The 19773-nt window shown below is 41.0% G+C and overlaps 1 protein-coding gene across 2 annotated transcripts in view; it reads left to right on the forward strand.

Annotated features, from left to right (window-relative positions):
- The window catches only part of SCRN1 (secernin 1), a 79424-nt gene that overhangs the window by 8721 nt on the left and 50930 nt on the right, over positions 1–19773 (forward strand). Inside the window, exon 1 of one of the 2 annotated variants that reach the window (XM_064575105.1) lies at positions 7610–7743. The exons of the other annotated variant lie outside the window; for it this stretch is intronic. The gene's annotated coding sequence lies outside the window, so the exon portion shown is untranslated. Of the gene's footprint in view, positions 1–7609; positions 7744–19773 lie in introns of those variants that run through there. 2 annotated transcript variants of the gene reach the window in all.

Here is a 19773-nt window from a genome sequence, read left to right on the forward strand (position 1 = left end):
CAGGCACCCCGAGACATTCTAGATTTTTTTTAAGTAGCTCTTAAGTTAGGAGCTAAATTAAATTAAATGGGTAATATACTTGCGTAGAATAAGAAGAGGACTACCATAAATACAGGAAATTTTCTATAAAATAAGAAACATTTTACTTGCAGGAAAATAGGGAAGAAGAAAAAGGATCTTTCTATGAAATCCCCACTTGAATTGTCAAATTTCCCTGCAATATAATTGTTCTCTCCTGTTTTTCCCTGCATTGTTTTGGCTAAATTTTATAAGGTATATAATCTTTTACAAAATGTCACGTGCCTTTTTTTTCTTGCCACATGCATTAGTATTCAAGGTTTTCTGTTTTGTATCATAATTTTTAAGAAAATTAAGCAGTCTACTAAAGTTAATTGATTCTTACTGACATTATGACTGAACAGTAAATCAACTCTGCTCCTTGGATTCCTTTTCCCTAACATTTTATTACTACGGCAATAATTCTTCAAAAGTATTCACTCTTTATCATTGACCTATTTCTTCTAATCTGGGCAATGTCCAGTGGTTGTCTTTTTTTTTTTTTTTTTTTAGGTAGGGTACTTTTAAAAAATTAAATTAGTATGTAATACAATAATTATACAGTTCAATAAATTTTATTTTTATTTATTTATTTTTAAAGATTTTATTTATTTATTTGAGAGAGAGAATGAGAGAGAGAGAGCACATGAAAGGGGGGAGGGTCAGAGGGAGAAGCAGACTCCCTGCTGAGCAGGGAGTCCGATGCAGGACTCTATCCTGGGACTCCAGGATCATGACCTGAGCCGAAGGCAGTCACTTAAGCAGCTGAGCCACCCAGGCGCCCAGTTCAATAAATTTTAGTATACTCACAGAGTTATACAACCATCACAATTAATTTTACATATTTTTTTTAAGTAGGCTGCATGCCCAGTGTGGAGCCCAACTCAGGGCTTGAACTCAACAACCCTGAGATAAAGACCTGAGTTGAGATCAAGAGTTGGACACTTACCGACTGAGCCACCCAGGTGCCCCCATTACAATTTTAGAATATTTTTCTTATTGGGGTGCCTGGGTGGCTCAGTCGTTAAGCATCTGCCTTCTGCTCAGGTCATGATCCCAGGGTCCTGGGATCGAGCCCCACATCGGGCTCCCTGCTCTGCGGGAAGCCTGCTTCTCCCTCTCCCACTCCCCCTGCTTGTGTTCCCTCTCTTGCTGTGTTTCTCTGTCAAATAATAAATAAATCTTAAAAAACAAAACAAAACAAAAACATTTTTCTTATCAAAAAGAAATCCCCATACCTATTAGTGGTCAATCCGCCCTTTTCCCCAACTCCCTAAACAACTACCAAACTACTTTATCTATTTGCCTACTCTAGAAATTTCCTAATAATTCCTAAAGCTCAATTCTTTCTTTATATTCATAGTAAAAAAAAAATTGATTATCTGAGAAATTCATACAGTAAAACATTTCTGCTTTTAATTTTTGTTTCAAAAATTTTTCAAAAATATGATAGGTGTTTTTTGAAAATCAAAATGAACCAGACACAGATTCCAACTCCACGGAATAAATCACTCTGTGTACACAAAAAGTAAATCTTTTGCACATGTAAGAGCTGGAATCAATGGTATAAGGGATGTAATAATAGTAAAAACCTAGAGCTTGGTTTATGACTGAATAGTAGAAAATCAATGGAAAGGAGAGTGAAGAATAATTAGGAATTTAACAACTAAAACATCTCCATATACCTAGATTATTCCCAATTCTCTGAAAGCCAGGTAATTAATCCAACAGGAAACAAAGTGATACCAATTTTCTGCTCTTTCATGGAAAATAGAAGGATGTCCAAAACAAAATACTCTTCCTCTGGAATCAGAAATTTTATACATTCTCTCAATCTCTCAAATCATTGTTTAATCACTGAAAGCATGAAGGAAGTCTTCCTTTAATTGAACCCCAAATTTCTACAGCAATTTAGCCAGACTTTGTTTAGTTCTTGGAAGGTTGGAAAATAATAACTTCTGTTTAAAGTCCTATATTATCTCAAGTGATCAGCGGTATTAAAATTGCAGATATAGGAGGCTCAACTTCTATAATTCTGGATCAGCTTCACCTATTAAAAGGTGGCCTCAGGTGTCACTAGAATATGAAAAACAAGCTCGGACATTTTCCACACACATAAACTAGGAAAACATCAGCAAGACAGAATTAGGTTGAAACTCCCAGTCTGATCATAGAATCCTCTAGTCTGTTCTTTGATGATCACAAGACAAGGTCTCAGCAATTCTCCTTTAAATTACCTGTACAGTTGACTAAACCCATGAATGACTCCTAGAGGTACAGCAATGAGTGTGAAACATACATAATCATTTGTTCTTAAAACCAGGTCCAGAACACTTTACGAACTGTTATTTCAAATTAAATAGGAGCCATTCATTGAAATGACACATTTGAATAATTGAACTTAAAAACCCATCACTTGATTATAGTAAATAGGATTTTGTACCTTTTGCCAAAATACAATTTATGGCTATCTAAATTACATATTAAAAAGGCTTGATTGGATTATTTAAATTCTAAAAATAATTTAAAAATAGATTTTAATACTTAAAATCTCTTGGTGTTGCCTATACTCGATATGGGCAATAATTCTGTAAATTGATTTAACAGCATTCTAAAGGTTTGTTTCTATGGCAACCAAATTCAGAAAACTAACCTCTTAAAGATGGTTGTCATAGGATTAAAGCAGGTGGCTGACTAATCTTAACTACTGCTTTTCTTTCTCATTTTCCCATGGCTTTTCTCTCAGCTTCTTTCTGTGGGTCTCATAAGATTACATACAAAGCAATTACACAGGCTTTCTTACCCATTTGTGAGTGTCTCGTTCACATAATACTGTCTGTTGTTCATCCCCATGAGATCTGCCCAGTGACAGATCTTTTTCTTCCTGCTACAATTATACACTAAAAGAAGCACTAAGTGGAAAATACCTCCATGAGTAATGTGTTAAAGATTTCTCAATTACACATGTATTTCGGCTTCTCAAAATCATTGCCCAGGGTAGGGTTCTTTAGACAATAACTCCAGTTAGAAGAAAAGGCAACATTGTCATCAATAATTTCTTTAAATGGTCTCTTTGGATAACCCTCATTTATGACCATCTTTCACACTTGTTCACATTTCCCAGTATGCTAGATCAACATATTTATCTGTGCATAGCTCTTAGGTTACCCTGACAGGAACATGGAATATATGCATATATTACCTTTCTACTTAATTAATTTCCTTGCTTGCCTCTGACTTCTGAGAGAAGAGGCTATGATATGCTTTTTACATCTTTGTAGCAAAAATGCAATTTCTGGTACAGGTGTTCCATAAATGTCTCTTGCTAAATTAGGCATGTTGAAGAACTTCTGTAAGTAAACTATGCATTTGTAGTTCATAAAATAATGGGCCTAGTTGGTTCTATATCAGTATATTTGGTTCCTTACAGGCACTAAGATCAGTGTTCCTAGCCTTCCACGTCTGCCCATGAAGGAAAATTGCTATGAGACTTGCCGTCCTATTGTAAGCAACTGGAAAACTGGGCAAAATACACAAGACAACTTGGGTCAGACATTGGAGAGCAGGCAGAACAGGATTGTTTCTCAAGAGGAAGGAGACAAATGAGATGAGACCTACAATTACCTCAGCTTTGGCTTGGAGGCAATTCCTGAACCATAAACGGCAAAGAGAAGGGAAACAAAACAGAGCCCAGTTGTCTTGTGGGGTTGAAGAAACAGATCAGAGTTCAGGAAGGTCCAAGCAGTTGGAGTTTGTGGGTCAGAGTTCTGCAGAAAACTAAATGGAAAAGAAATTCAGACATTTGCATTTTAGTCATCGATTGAATACCAGTCTATGCATGCAGATGATGAATCTCCACAAGGTTGAGGAAAGTATAACTGTTGGGAGCTGGGCACCCAAAACTTTCCAGAGCTCAAGCAAAACTGGGACTTGTTCACATTTCTACCAGCCAGGATCAACTTATGGATTTCATGGAACATTTATTAGAGCCCCTATGGGAGTCATACCTTAGTAGAAGGGCTAAAGTAGCCGTAGAATTAAAGCTACACTAGACCTGTCCTAAAGTTTATAAACAAGCCTTAAATGGGCCAACCTGATCCTTAAATAACTGATTGCCCGAACAAAGTCCAACAACCTTTAAAGGAATACAAAAAAACCCCATTACTCAACAACATAAAATTCACAAAGTCTGGCATCCAATGAATAATTGCAAGAGACACAAAGAGGCAGGAGATAAATCAATACATACAAATAGATTAAAAACTGACAGGTGATGGAATTAGCATAAGGTAATTTAAAACAGCTATTAACATATAAGTATGATCAGAGACTTAAAGGAAAATATATATGAGATAAATGAACGATATAAATAAAAAGAACCAAATAGAACTCCAAGGGATGAAAAATAAAATATCCAATATAAAAATTTTACTGATGGTTGGGGCGCCTGGATGACTCAGTCAGTTAAGCATCTGCCTTTGGCAAAGGTCATGATCCCAGGGTCTTGGGATTGAGCCCCACATTGGGCTCCCTGCTCAGTGGGGAGTCTGCTTCTCCCTCTCCTTCTGTCTGCCGCTCTGCCTACTTGTGCTCTCTCTCTGTCTCTCAAATAAATAAAATCTTAAAAAAAAAAAATCACGGATGGTATTAATAGTAGATTAGAGCCTGCAGAAGAAAAGTAAGTGAACTCGAAGAAATACTAATTATTTAAAATAAAATACTCAAAATAAAGCACAGAGAGAAAAAAGACTGATGGAGGTTGGGGGCATAGAACAGAAACTTAGCGACCTGTAGGACAATATCAAGTGGTCTTATATATATATATATATAATTGGAGTCCCTGAATTTGGGAGGGGCAGTGTACAGTGTTAAAATATGTGTAGAAATAATGGCCCCAAATTTTCCTAATTTGATGAAAACTATAAACCTACAGATCAAGAAGCTTAATGAACCCTAGTGGGATAAACACAATAAAAAAAAAACAAAAAACAGACTAAGGTACATCATAATCCTATTGCTCAAAGCCTGTTTTTTTTTTTCCCCCAGAGCCTGTGTTAAAGAGAAAACTCTTAAAAGCAGTCATAGGAGGGGAAAAGGATAGATTATATACAGAGGAAGAAAGATAATCAAACACAGACTTTTCTTCAGAAACTTTGCAAGTCTTGTGACAATGTTTTATGATAACAGAATGGTACCTTTAAAGTGCTGAGAGAAAAAAACCTCTCAGCCAAAAATCATATACCCAATGAAAATGTTTCAAAAATGAAAGGGATGTAATGACTTTTTCAAACAAAACTTGAGAGAGTTCACTACCATCAAATTGCACCTCCAATAAAATGACAGCAATGACATTGAAGGTGAGGAGGGGTGGGGCTTTGAAGGATGCTGTTGACAGTGTTTTGTATTATACCTGAAATTATATTATTTGAAGGTAGACAGTGATAGGTTTAAGTGCATATTGTAAATCCTAGAGTTATCGAAAGTAAAACACACAGTATGATTAATAAACCCATGATGGATATAAAATGGAATACTAAAAAAACCCTCCGTTCTTCAAAAGAAGGCAAGTAAAAAGCAGAGGAAAAAAAAAGAGAGAGAGAAACAAAGAACAGATGGAACAAATGGAAGTAGCAAGATGTTAATTTATAACCCACCATCTTGATAATTCCATTAAATATCAGTGGTTTGAGCCAGAGTTTCTCAACCTCAGTACTATTGACATTTAGGGCCAGATAATTCCTGGTGTGGGAGGTTGTGCTTTGTATCCTAGGGTGTTAATAGCATCCCTGGCCTCTGTGCACTGGATACCAGTAGAGACCTCCCCCACCTCTGCCATTTTGACAACCAAAAATATCTCCAGACATTGCCAAATGTTAAGAGATGCTGATCTAAACACTCTAATTAAAAGGCAAAGAGTGTCTGAATGAAAAGCAGGACCCAATTATATTCAGTCTCTAAAAAAAACCCAAAACCTATGCCAACATAAAGAGAGAAATAGGTTAAAAGTAAAAGGGCGGTTTCCGTGGTTGGACTATTTGCACAATAAGGTCCTTTTGTGCTCCAAGAGTGTGTGACCACTGCTCCATTCTGCAGTATTCCACTGATTCCCTCAGCCTTCTCCCACTCTCCATTCACTCATGTGGCAAACCACAAGCACAGGGATAACATTCAAAAGACATGAAAAAAAAAAAAAAAGCCTCCTTGCCTCCCCTGAGTTCTGTTTCCCAATTCTCCTTTTGGGTGGCATCTATTATTACAGTTTCTTCTGTATTCTGCTGAAGATATCCCATGCATTTGCAAATATGAGTACGGTCATATTTTTCCCCCACAAATGATAACACACACAGTATTGTGCACATGGTTCTGTCCTCTCATCTCCCTTAATATGGGTTGGAAATCTTTCATATCAGTACATAGAGAGAGATCTTCCCCCTTTTTAAACTTTTATAGCTGGATAGCATTCCATTGTATTGATGTGCTGTAATATATTTAATAGTCCTTTATTGATGGACATTTGCTTCCAGTCTTTGCTAGCACAAATAATGTAGCAATGGATGACCTTGTACTCATATCACTTCACACCTCTATCAGTATATCCGTAGGATAAATTACAGAAGTGGAATCCTTGGATCAAAGACTATATATGTATTTGTTATTGGAGGACATACTGCAAAATTGTCTCCCGTGGAGGTTATAAAAACTTTTTTACTTTTGCTGATCTTATAGATGGAAAATGCTTCCTTGTATATTTTATTTGCAGCTAAGTGAGCCTGAATATCTTTTCATGTGCCTGAGCGGTATTGCGTTTGTTTTCTTGTGAACTATCTCTTCATATCCTTTGAGTTGGTCTTTTCGTCCATTTGTAAGAGGTAGAGTCTGTGATCTGGTAACAGATGGATGGTCATGTCCTGACCAATGACCTCGATGCCAGCACCAACACACCTGTCACCTGTCTGTGGATTTATTAACCCGGGTATGGAATCTTGGCTTTGCTATTTGCTGTGTGACCTTGGGCGAGTTTCTTAACCTCTTTGGGCTTCGATGTCCACATGAACTCAGCATAGGGTCTCGCTTAGCAACATGGCGCAGGACAGCACCTTTAAAACCAGGGAGTCGGCTTGGACTTGTGTGTGAGTCAAGTCCAATTTTCCGTGGGGAAATTTTGCTTAGGCACCGAGGCCCGCACGTGGCAAGCCTACTGCGGAGTTCGGGAGTGCGAGGGGAGAAGTGGGGCCCGGCTCCGTAAAGGCCGAGCTCTCCCTTTCGAGAGAGCCGCAATCCCGGCCGTGACCAAGAGCTAAAAATCGAGCCGAGAGGGAGCTACTTTCCGCGGCGACAGTCGTCCTCTCGGCCGCTCCCCTGCTCCCAGGCGCCGTCCCCTACCAGGCCGAGGGCGGCGCTGCAGCCCCAGCGCCCAGACGCCGAGGGTGCGGCGCGGCCCCGGGGCCCGGGTGGGGGAGGCGGGGGTGGGCCCCGCGGTCACGTGAGCCGGGCCAGCTGTTCGTGGGGGGCGGCGGGCCCGAGCGCCGGGAGTCTGGGGAGGGGGAAGCTCCCGACGGTCGCCTCCGCCGCTGCAGCTGCAGCCACCGATGTCGCCGCAGTAATCGTCGCCGCGGCAGCACCCGCACCCTCGGCGGCCGCAGCATCAGCACCGCAGAGCCGAGCCCGGAGCCCGCCGCCCCGCAGGTGAGCCGCGGCGGCCACGGCTGGGAGCGCGGCGCGCCCGCAGCCGCTTCTCCCCGAGCGTTTCAGCCGCGTCCGCCATCGCCGTCCCCTGTGCCTCGTTGCCAACCCCTGTGCCTCCGAACCCGCGGGCAGCGCTACCCCGGGCCGAAACCCGGCGGGTGGTGGCTAGGGCAGACTGGGGTCTCTGGGGGAACGGGGCAGAGGTGGCTTCGGCCCGGGTGGGGGTGACTCGGGCTAGTAGGTTGAAGGGGCGCAGGAGAGGGACGCCCCACCCCGGGGCGCGGGCACTGCCGCCTGGTTTGAGCCCGTCTCCCCGCTGTACACCCCAACCCCATCCTTTGCCCTGACCTCGGGGTGCTTTTCCTGTGTTTCCATTTCCTGGTAGCCAAGTTGCTGCCCCGCTGGCGTGTGTGCCTGTGCCCCTCTCCCAACCCCGCCACCTCTCGGGCTGCTCCCGGGGTTCGCAGCTCGCTCGGTGGTGGCACCGCTGGTGGTGGAGTGGGCCTGACACCTTGCCGGGAGGTAGCGCACCTGCCACCCGGGTAGCGCGAACATGGCTGCCTGGTGGGGCCCGCTGTCCTTGACCTGGCTCTGCGCCTACGTCCATCCGGTTTGCGATCGCGAATCCTGTCCAGGGGACTGCCCTCCCCTAAGGGCTGTTGCTGTCATCTATGCGGGCTGCAGGACTTGACACAACATCCCCCCCTCCCCGCCCCCAGCCACACTCGGGGAGGTTCTTGGGTGTGTGTGTGGGGGGGTGTCAGGACAGGTACGCCATGGCGCCAGGACACTTACTGGTAGAAGGTACTCGTGCATTTCGCCTATGATTATGCACTTCAGTCCTCGGTTCGCTTGAATGTCCGGGCGCTGATTATTTGGCGTCATCACTGCTGAGGTCTGAGACTAGTGTGGTCTGCAAAACAGGGGGGAAGCTTGAACTTTTAGGGAATTGACGAGAACTCGGATTTAGGGCTTTAAAATCTACATTAAACCCAAGTGCATCTAAGGAAGCCGTCATTCGCTCTGACTCAAAACTGAGTTGGTAGGGTTTTACATATGGGCTTTCCGGATTTGCTATTTAATTCTGACTTGTGATTGTCTGGAATTACACTTGTGTCCAGCTTCCCTGGTGTGTGTGTGTGTATGTCTGTGTGTGTGTGTGTGTGCCAACTGTGTTCCAAGCCTGACCAGAAGATGCCATGGGTTGCAGAGGAAACCTATGTTAATTCAAAATGGCAGCATGAAAAAAACCAGGCCAGGCGGAAGCCCTACAAACCACAGTTAACATCAGCTGCCCCCTGACTTAAGCCTTGGTGAGGAAATCGGCAGCAGGAAGGCTGTCCTGGGTGTTGCTGCCGCTGGTCCTAAGAGGTAGGGAGTGGTTCTTGCAGCAGGCTAGATTTTAGGGGGCAGTAGGGTCGTGGGGAGGTGAAGTGGGAAGTTTGGGGAGCTGTAATTATCTTCTCTAATTTATTGAAAGCTGGTGTAAGACCTAATTAGAATTCTCTGTGATTTTGATCTGATTTTCTCCAGGCTCCACTAAGGATGATTTGTGTGGCTGCTTGTGTCTGTTTGATGCATAACTTCTGTTTATTTTATACCTACGAGTGGCTCTTAAAAGAAATGATTATCGGGGCGCCTGGGTGGCTCAGTCCTTAAGCGTCTGCCTTCAGCTCAGGTCATGATCCCGGGGTCCTGGGATCGAGCCACGCATCATTGGGCTCCCTGCTCCGCGGGAAGCCTGCTTCTCCCTCTCCCCCTCCCCCTGCTTGTGTTCCCTCTCTCGCTGTGTCTCTGTCTGTCAAATAAATAAATAAAATCTTAAAAAAAAAATGAGTGTCTAGTGTAAACTTCACCCGAGAATAGTACATAACAAATACCAGGTTCTTAGAGCAAGTTTCAATGGAAGAACTGATATAGCTCCATGATCAAGCACCCAGGCATCAGAGAATGATAAATTCTTGAAAGGTGACTCATTTTAGGATTTTTTTTTTTAACAGCCTTTCTTTCTGGTTTTGCTGCTGTCTGCCAGCCATCTTCTCATTTAGGAAGGGGGAGATGCATGAGGAGGCAAGTGTTTCAGGGATAATGGAATAGAGGATGATAAGTGCTATGGTCAGGAATGGCGAGCTGGAAGCACTCTGCTGTCAACCCTTTTTTACAGCCTGGGAGGCTGAATCCATCTGGGTGACTGGGCTGCACCCAAGGTCATATAGCTGGTTGGCAACTGGCAGTGAGGATCGAAATCCGGGTCTCGTAACTGCCCAGGTCAGGGTTCCACATGCTACCTTTCACAGCCTGGGTAAAAGGGACAAACCTGTCATTATGAGGATGGCAAACAGAGTAATTCAAAAGCAAACTGTAACATGAATTTAAAAATCAATGGGTATTTAAAGTAAGTGACTACATCTTAGTTTCCAAATTCAGAACCATTTAACTTCTTTTTAAAGATTTAATTAATTTATTTATTTGAGAGAGAGAGAGAGAGCGTGCACAAGCAGAGGGAATAGCAGAGGGAGAGTGAGACGCATGCCCCCCGTTGAGCAGGGAGCCTGATGAGATGCGGGACTGGATCCCAGGACCCAAAAGCAGATGCTTAACCGGCTGAGCCACCCAGGCGCCCCCAAACCATTTAACTTCTTAAACTGTGTGCACCTCATATCCACATTTTCCAGTGACTAGACTGCTTCTATGTTTAAGCACCAAAAACATAATTTTAGTCATATTCTTTAAGGTGAAAAACACATTCTTTGATTAAAAAATGGGTGGCTTGTGTTTGTGGAGAATCATTAGGTCAATTTCTTTTTAAAAGAAACCAAGTGGGATATGTAATAGCTTTTGAGTATGTCGAATTATAAGTAAAAGGTAAACAAGGAACCTATTTTTTTTTTTTTTAAGATTTTAAAATGAGAGAGGGAACACAAGCAGGGGGAGTGGGAGAGGGACAAGCAGGCTTCCCGCTGAGCAGGGAGCCCGACGTGGGGCTCGATCCCAGGACCCTGGGATCATGACCTGAGCTGAAGGCAGACGCTTAACGACTGAGCCACCCAGGCGCCCCAGGAACCTATTTTAAAATAACTTTGAAGGGACGCCTGGGTGGCTCAGTCGGTTAAGCGTTTGCCTTCAGCTCAGGTCATGATCCCAGGGTCCTGGGATCGAGTCCGCATCGGGCTCCCTGCTCCGCGGGGAGCCTGCTTCTCCCTCTCCCTCTGCCTCTCTCTCTATCTCTCATGAATAAATAAATAAAATCTTAAAAAAATAAAATAAAATAACTCTGAAGCAGCACTGGATAGAGAGGCTTTTTCTAGAATTTAATTTGAATTCTCTTGGTCATATACCAGTAACCACAGATCTACTACAGCCAAACTGGAAAGTGTGCATGGGTTAATATTTGCGCAGAAGTGGTGAGGATACAAAATATTTCTTCTGGGCATTCCATTTCTTCAGCCCAATGATCTGTAAAAGGAGAAGGTACGCAGGTTGCAGGGAATAGAAGAATAATTTGCAATGGTGAAGCGGATGGGAGCTAGGTATGGATGATTATGTGCAAGGGAAGACTGATGATGATGCCACACATGCTGTTTAAAAGAACTTGAAAAAAAATAAAAAATAAAAAAGAACTTGCATTAGGACATGAATGTGAAGATTCAGTCACTTAAATTCCCCTGATATGCCAAAGATATTTAAAATCACAAGGTTTGGAAATACTTACCCATGTGCAATTTGTGTTGGAGAACAATAATCCAAAGTTATTTTTAGAAAGTCACCCATGATCTCTTCATCCAGCAATAATCAGTCCTTAGGAAAGTTTGGGGCCATTTTCATTGGAATGAGAGCCTACGTCTGTGCTGTCCAATTCAATAGCCAGTAGCCACTACCCACATGTGGCTCTTAAGCACTTGAAATGTGGCTAGTCCAACTGAGATGTGTGAACTACCCCCAGATTTCAAAATTTGTATGAAAAAAAAGAATTTAAAATACCTCATTAATAATTTGTGTATTGATTATATATTGAAGTAATATTTTAGATATACTCAGTTTGCATAGAATATATTATTAACAATAGTTTCACCAGTTTCTCTTTATTTTTTTAGATGTGGCTCCTAGAAAACATAAGATTACATGATATGGTTTGCATCTATCTTTCATTAGACTGTATCGGTCTAGATCATTAACAGAGAGTGGAGGTTGGTCAAGGTGTGTGGTACTGTGCACAGAACTGGGTGTGTAAGGAGAGAGACACTTGAATAGAAGCTGGAGGGAGACAGAGTGGATGGAAAAGGACTACCAGGAGGGAGTGCTCAGGGTCCCTTGGTAGTTGGAGAGCATGAGTATGAAGTGTGCTAGGGCTGCTGAGTTATGAGACTTCTGAGGTGGAAAAAGCAGAGTGTGCAGTTATCCAGGGTTTGAAGTCAATGGAATTGTGGTTGGCAGAGGTTGTGGTGGTGGGACAGGAACCAGAGTGTTGGAAAGGCAGCATGGACACAACTGGAAAGTAACTTCCAAGTCTGAGATGTCTGGTTTCACAAATATATCTAACACATCAAAATGAGATGAACACATCTCATTCAGGGTCCCAGCTCTGGTTCTGCCTCTAATTAAGGGTGTGACCTTGAGCAAGTCATTCGTCAAGATACTTCTCAGTCTCCTTCTTTTTAAAATGGGATGAACAAGAGCTGTCCACCAACTTGTTAGGTGATTTCCATGGAATGAGATATGGCATTAAAACATAAGGGTTTATTAGAATTTATATTGCTTTATTACAACACTACACCCTGAGATCACTTTTACTTCTACACATGTGCATACGAGGACAACAACAACAAAAAGACCAGCCTTCCTGTGGTTCTACCAATATGTGTTCTAAAAATTAAAAATTTTGAGTAATAATATTTTGGGGGGGATTAAGAGTGAGTTGGGGATCTGCACAGATTTCTCCCCTGCTTTCCTCATCCCAAATAGTTAATTATCCCAACAACATTTATTGTTCAAGACATCCTTTCACCTTGCCTTCAAATTCAGCCTTCATCATACATTAATTTCCTACATTATATGGGTATATTTCAGTAGTGTCTACTCTGTTAATCTGTCTATTCTTTGTCAGTATTGAACTGTTGTAATTACTGAAACTTCATAACATGGTTTAATACCATGCAGGGCTACTTTTTCCTCATTAGTTTTCATTTATGAAACTTCTTGGCATGTCCCACATCCTTTCTAGGTGAGCTTCAGGATCATTTTTGGTCAGGTTGTATCCAAGATTGATTGCTGCCTAGTGACTCCATGGATTACTGTAGGGAAGACTGACACCTCCATATAGCATTGGATCTTCCCAGCAAAGCACAGTCATCTCTCCCTGCCCTTCAGATCTTCTATGTCCCCATAAAGCCTTACAGTTCTCTTCATTGAGGAGTTGTACATCTCTCTCTAGTAAACTTATCAGAAAATGGGCAGAAGCCCTATAAAGAAAACTACAGAACTCTATTGATGGGCTTAGAAGCTCACACCAACAGACATGCTTCCTGCCTTTGGATAGCAGGTAGAGTTGGGATGGTTAGGGCATTCTGGAGTCTGGGTTCTCTTTCTCCTACTTTCTTGTTATATGACTCTGGATAAGACTTAATCACTCTTGATCTCAATTTTCTCATCTTTGAAAAGGGGATAATAAGCGTCTCCTGGGTAGCTCAGTCAGTTAAGCGGGCTCAGGTCACTATCTCAGGGTTCTGGGATCCACTCCTGTGTTGGGCTCCGCACTCAGCAGGGAGCCTGCTTCTCCCTTTCCCTCTGCACCTCTCCCCGCTCATGCACGTGCTCTCTCTCTCTCAAATAAATGAATAAAATCTTTAAAAAAGGGGGGAATAATAATACCTTTGTGATGTGGTTATTATAAGGATTAAATTATTATATTATTTATATATTATATAGATTTATATATATTGCTTAGCATGTTACTAAGCACATAGTGAATGCTTCATACTTTTAACAATAATAGTAATATGTAGGATTGTAAGATTTTACATATTTTACATTATTATGTATAATAATGTAAGATTTTGTGATTTTAATTATTTTAGTTACTCCTGTCAAATGAATCTATAAAGCCAGTATCATTTTTGGATCATAGGTCCAGAGAGACTCTGGAAACATATTACCAAGTTTTTAAAAAGTTCAATGGAACTTGGGAAAGAAATGGATGGAAGAGCCAAGAAATGTAAAAGACAGTTATTGGGGGTGAGGTAGGATCTGTACTTGCTTTGTCTCTGAGGTAGATGAGCCACAACCCTCTAGCACTTTGTTCCTGCCCTGTACCAGGGATAGGCACATCCTCTCCCATCATTCTGTGGGTCTCTTCTACCCTCACTGTCATCCTTACCCCCAGTCTGGGCCTTATATGGAATGGTCTTCTCAGCAACTCTTAAGGATGGTTACAAAGCTCTTGTAGTGAAAGAGATGGCTAAGATCACATGTCCCATTTCCTTTGGGACGGAGGAGCAACCTGCCATCCAAGAAAGCAAGAGTGACGTAGGCATTAATCACACCCTCTTCTAGAAGCTCCTCATGTTTAGGATGGTGGTGAGCTGAACTGGAGGGAATGTCAGGTCACTCAGTCAGGGTGACTGGGAGGGGAGGGGGCTGAGGGCTAACCAGCTTGAGCTTCATCTGAAGCAGAGACAGGTTAATGTTCCCTTCTTCTGTTCTTAATAGTTAGCCTAAATCTCCCAGTGCTTAATATACTCCCCTAAGGTGAGCTACATATCCTTGAAAGCTCCTATAAGCATTTCCAATCATTATTTTAAGTTGGGTTGCTGCCCTTCTCTCTTGGTTGTGTTCATGAGCACCTCTTCTAGGTGGTAAAGACCTTGAAAACACCGTTTTAGTTCCATTTTCTCTTGGGTTGAACAGGTGTTTGTAGGTGGTTAGGGGCTCAAAATACGTATTGGTAATTGATCTGACTTCTTAAAAATTCTATTAAAGTAAGGTAGTGATCAGAGGCTCCTCTGAATATCTTTTTCTCCTCTCGAAGTAAAACCTTAGTGTATTTTTAAAATTACACTTAGAAGTGCCCTAGTGACCTAAAAGAATTAAATGAAATGTCTTAAAATGTCTTTCTTAAGCACTAAAGGAATCGGATTTTTTAAATAATTAAAAACCCAATAAAGTAATATGAGCTTGCTATAAATTTAAAATGACATAACTAGATAAAGTAAAATTTAAAGTTTCTGTCTCTGTATCCCATCCTTACTTTCACTGCCAATTCTCAGTTAGATATTAATCCAGTAATCCTTCAAGGTTCTTTTCTCTCTTTCTCCCCCCTTTTGTATATAGTTATATTTACATAAGTGTATGAATACACATACATATATGTATATACATATATACCTGCATATATTCACATATACGAATACAGGTTTATTTTGATAATAAAATGGGATACATTTTCTGATGGTAAAACACAGCAAATGGCTCTAGCATTAATGGGTATTTACAAAGTAGTTTTTAAGTCAAATTTTGCTAGACGTAATAAAGTTATCCTCTGGTTACCAGCAAGATTTAAGTCTTACTACTTTATTTCTTCTGTAGGAAATGAATAGTTAGCCAATTTTTTTACAGGGACAGAATGTGAATCAACATTTTAAGAATGATTGAGAAGAGTTTTTGAAATCCCGGTTTGCAGAGTTAACAGGTACGTATCAAATCACATTTGTGGGAAAAGATCAGAATAGACAATGCATTATTTAGATGGAAGATGAAAGCAGATGGTGGGAATAAGAAGGTCATAATTCAAAGCAACCTTGCCAAATTAGTGGACACCATGGCAGCAATGTCAGAAATGAGAACAGAAGGAAATGAAAGGGCCCTAGATGTGGCTTGCTTGGTAGCTTCCAGATCTTTCCCACAGAGAATGCTTTTGGCAGCTAGCCACGTACCTGCCTACCTCAAACACATTCTTCCTTTGTCTCCATTATCATTATGTCTCAAGAACTTTGTTTTTTTTAGAACAAGTTAAAGGAGCAAGACTTGAGTGTTTCTGTATTCTGTATATGCTATATATATTATCTCATTTAATCCCCATAATAGTTCGTGGTGGACATCATGGCTACACTTTATAGATGAAGAATTTAGTAAGTGGAGCAACTGTACATGGAATTGGGGCCTGCCTGATCCTTTCTTAAGAAGCTATAATGTAACCTTTTAGAGAGATTAACTTAACTGCACAGTCTAACCTATATCATTAATGTGATGCAAGTCGTTTGCTTTCTTTGTGTTACTGTGAAAGATGGAAAATGTCTTCCAACCTGCCACATATTGGGAAACATCTTCCTTACAATGAACTTGATATGACTATATTTTTCTAATTTGGCAAGCTTGAGTGGAAAATTAATCTTGCTTGTGCTATTTATCTACTCTTTCCTGCAATTAAAAAAAATTGTTATATGCATGAGAAATGGATGCCATTCAACTAATCTCTCTTCTTTCCTTCACTCTAATAAAATTCCTAAAAAGCCTCTTCTTTTTTCCGGCTCAAATTCTCACTTTCTATCCAAGGTAGAGGAGTCATGATGGTTGCCAATCTTGCAGCCCTGAGTATTCTTGTAAGTGATACCATATTTTAAATACCCCAGAGTGATGGACAGACCACTGGGTGTGGTGGAGTTTTTGCAGATGGTCCTTAAATTCACATGTGTCCCAACCTTGAATGTACACAAACTAAATAATGAGCCATATATATCTGCACTACTGTTTTTCAAATAGTGTAGGATTGTCTTGCCATTTAGTACATACAAATCCATTGGAAGTGTTACCAAAGCCAACTACAATGACTGTTATGTGGGGGTTTCCATGAAAAGTTTTTGACATTTATAAGTTGGAAAACATCATATTAGAATATTTTGCATTATAGAGAAATTCCTGGAGTGATTTGAAGAATACTTTTGTGAAGTGACCATTTACCACTTAACTTATTCTATGAATAAATGCAGATTTTGATGTACAGCATTCCATTTGACCATATATAGAAAGCTCTCTCTACATTTCCTTAGTTTATGACATGAATCATTAAGTTAGACATTTGGCCTTATTCATATTTCTCATTGTGACCATATATTGCAAATGAAGCAGAATCAGATTTGGCCCAAAGGTAAACATGAGTTCATTTGCCATGACTGAGTTATACGGTTCTCCCCAATTCCCGGGTCTCTGCCCTATTGCAAGACTATATTTATTACCTGTAGTGAGTTAGGATAATAGATTATTTTGATTGCAACTCTTCCTTTTCTTTTTTTTTTCTTTTTAAATATTTTCATTACAAATTCTGTGCTTTGGGAAATTTGAAAATACCTGAATATATGGAGGTTAAGAAATCGTGATTCTGCAACCCAGAGATACTATCACTCTTAAAAATTTTGTTGCATTTCCTTATGATCTTTTTGCATCATCTATTTAGATAATATACATAATTTGAATGATACCATGTTTAATTTGTGTGACCTCTTCTCATTTCACCAGGTTGACTCTGTGTTTTATATATTTTCCAGCTTTCCATGATATGTATAGATAGCCAATTACATATCATATGTTTGTTTTGTTTTGTTTTTTGATTCTTATTGTCATCTAAATGCTGTATTTTGGGGGAGGCGAATGAAGCAGCAGGGCCCATTAAATTATCAGGGGTTATGATGAAGTTGAATAGTCATTAATTACCTGGAATTTTGGTTTTACAATTTTTATTTATTTAAAATTGCGAGCGGGGTGGGGAGGGGCAGCGGGAGAGAATTTTTTTTTTTTAAGATTTATTTATTTATTATTTGAGAGAGATAGAGTGCAAGAATGGGGGGCAGGGTAGAAGGAGAGGCAGAGGGAGAGGGAGAGAGAGTCTCTGTGCCCAGTGCAGAGCCTGACGCGGGGCCCAATCCCACAACCCCGAGATCACAACGGCAGCTGAAACCAAGAGTCTGATGCCCAACTGACTGAGCCACCCAGGCACCTGAGAGAAAGAATCTCAGGCAGACTCCATGCCCAGCATGGAGCCCAACACTGGGGCTCGATCTCATGACCCTGAGATCATGACCTGAGCCGAAACCAAGAGTCAGACCCTTAACTGACTGAGCCACCCAGGCACCCCAGTTTTGCAGTTTTTAAATAGACACTCTTTTCATTTCTTCTAGCTAATAACCTTTATTATAGTATGTTTGGAATGAGTAACGACTAAGTTTGCGATCATTTCAATCATTAAGAAAAAAGTATACAGAGGATATTTCTTAGCCGTCTTACTGATTTAGAAATATTCAGCTACTTGAGATTATATTTAACTCTTCTTTTTTTTCTGGCTCAAATTCTCACTTTCTATCCAAGGCAGAGGAGTCATGATAGTTGCCCAATCTTGGATCTGTTCAATGAAGAACTCTTTTTTTTTTTTTTAAAGGCATTTTTAAAGAGTTGGATGAAACTTTACTTCTCTAAAGTAGTAAAAATGCAAAACATTGAAATAACCAATTAACAATCCAAATCTTCCTGATTATCATGCACTCTGATTTCCCTGTGTTAAAGCTAGAGACCAGGAAAGCATAGCCTCCTACTCCTCCATTTGTCATATTAGGGAAAAGAAACCCTGCTTTCTCAGGTTAACCAGAGATGGGTTTCACCCTCCGTCCTGAAGGCAGAGAGTATTGCTGCCAGTGCTGTTGCTGAATTGAGCAACATTCAATTAAAATTAAATGGTTTCCTTAAAAATAGAATTGAGAAAGAAGAAGGCACAAAGTTGACGGCCTTGAGGCTGGTGGATGCCTTAAGGGGGTTCATGGTACTGTTACGTGTGTATTGCAAATTTCCACAGTCAAAGAGCCAGGCAGAAAAAATGAGTAATGCTTTTGAGGAGCAAAGAGGTTAAATAACCTGCACCTGTGGGTATTGCATACCAGTCTAAACCGGCTGCGTCAGAATCACCTGGGCATTTGTTAGAAATCTCCTGCCTATAATCTCAGCCTAGATGTACTGAACAGAATCTACAAGGAGGGTGTGCCTAGGAATCTGCCACTTTAACACTCTCCAGGTGATTCTGATGCGTGGTCAAATATGAGTACCATGCAGGGAACCACAGCATGGGAGCCCGTCGGCAAAATGAGATTTTCCTGCTCTTTTTCTCTCATTGAAGGTAAAATATAGATATGTCCCTTCCCCTTCATTTATTCAACAAACATTTTTCAGGGTATTATGTGCCAGTCTGTGCGCTAGGTGCCAGGGAAGTAAGGGTTTATGTAAGAGTTCTTGCCTTCATGGGAATTACAGTCTGATGAGCAGAGACAGGTATCTTGAAACTTGAGGGAAAGAGATACGGCAGGGTAGTGGGAACCAGAGGCTCACCTTTTTCCCCATTGCACTAACATACCAAACCAAACTAAGATCCCTTTCCATCCCCCTACTCCAATAATCCTCCCTCAAAGAGGTATCTAAGCCCCAAACAAGTTACGAGTAATAACTCCAAGAAAACATTCCCCGTATTAGATCAGTCCAGTGCTATTTCTAACCTTAAAAGAAATTTGAACATCTCATCATGTGCTGTGCTTTATTTTATTTTATTTATTTTTTAAAAATTTATTTTTTAGGGGCGCCTGGGTGGCTCAGTTGGTTAAGCGACTGCCTTCGGCTCAGGTCATGATCCTGGAGTTCCTGGATCGAGTCCCGCATCGGGCTCCCTGCTCAGCGGGGGTCTGCTTCTCCCTCTGACCCTCTTCCCTCTCGTGCTCTCTGTCTCTCATTCTCTCTCTCTCAAATAAATAAATAAAATCTTTAAAAAAAAATTTATTTTTTAATTTCGGAGGAGGAGAGAGAGAGAGGACCCTGAGATCATGACCTGAGCCGAAATCAAAAGTCAGACGCTTAACCAACTGACCCATCCAGGCACCCCTCGTGTGCTTTGCTTTAAAAAGTTATTTATTATAGAAAATTAGAAGCATATACAGTATAGAACAGTATATTAAACCACTGTGTACCCATTACCCAACTTCAGCCATTTTTATTACATAGCCAAAC

This window comes from Mirounga angustirostris, unplaced genomic scaffold (assembly GCF_029215605.1).
Source record: "Mirounga angustirostris isolate CCGP_5_RB_7025 unplaced genomic scaffold, mMirAng1.0.hap1 SCAF_12, whole genome shotgun sequence".
Taxonomy (NCBI): Eukaryota; Metazoa; Chordata; class Mammalia; order Carnivora; family Phocidae; genus Mirounga; species Mirounga angustirostris.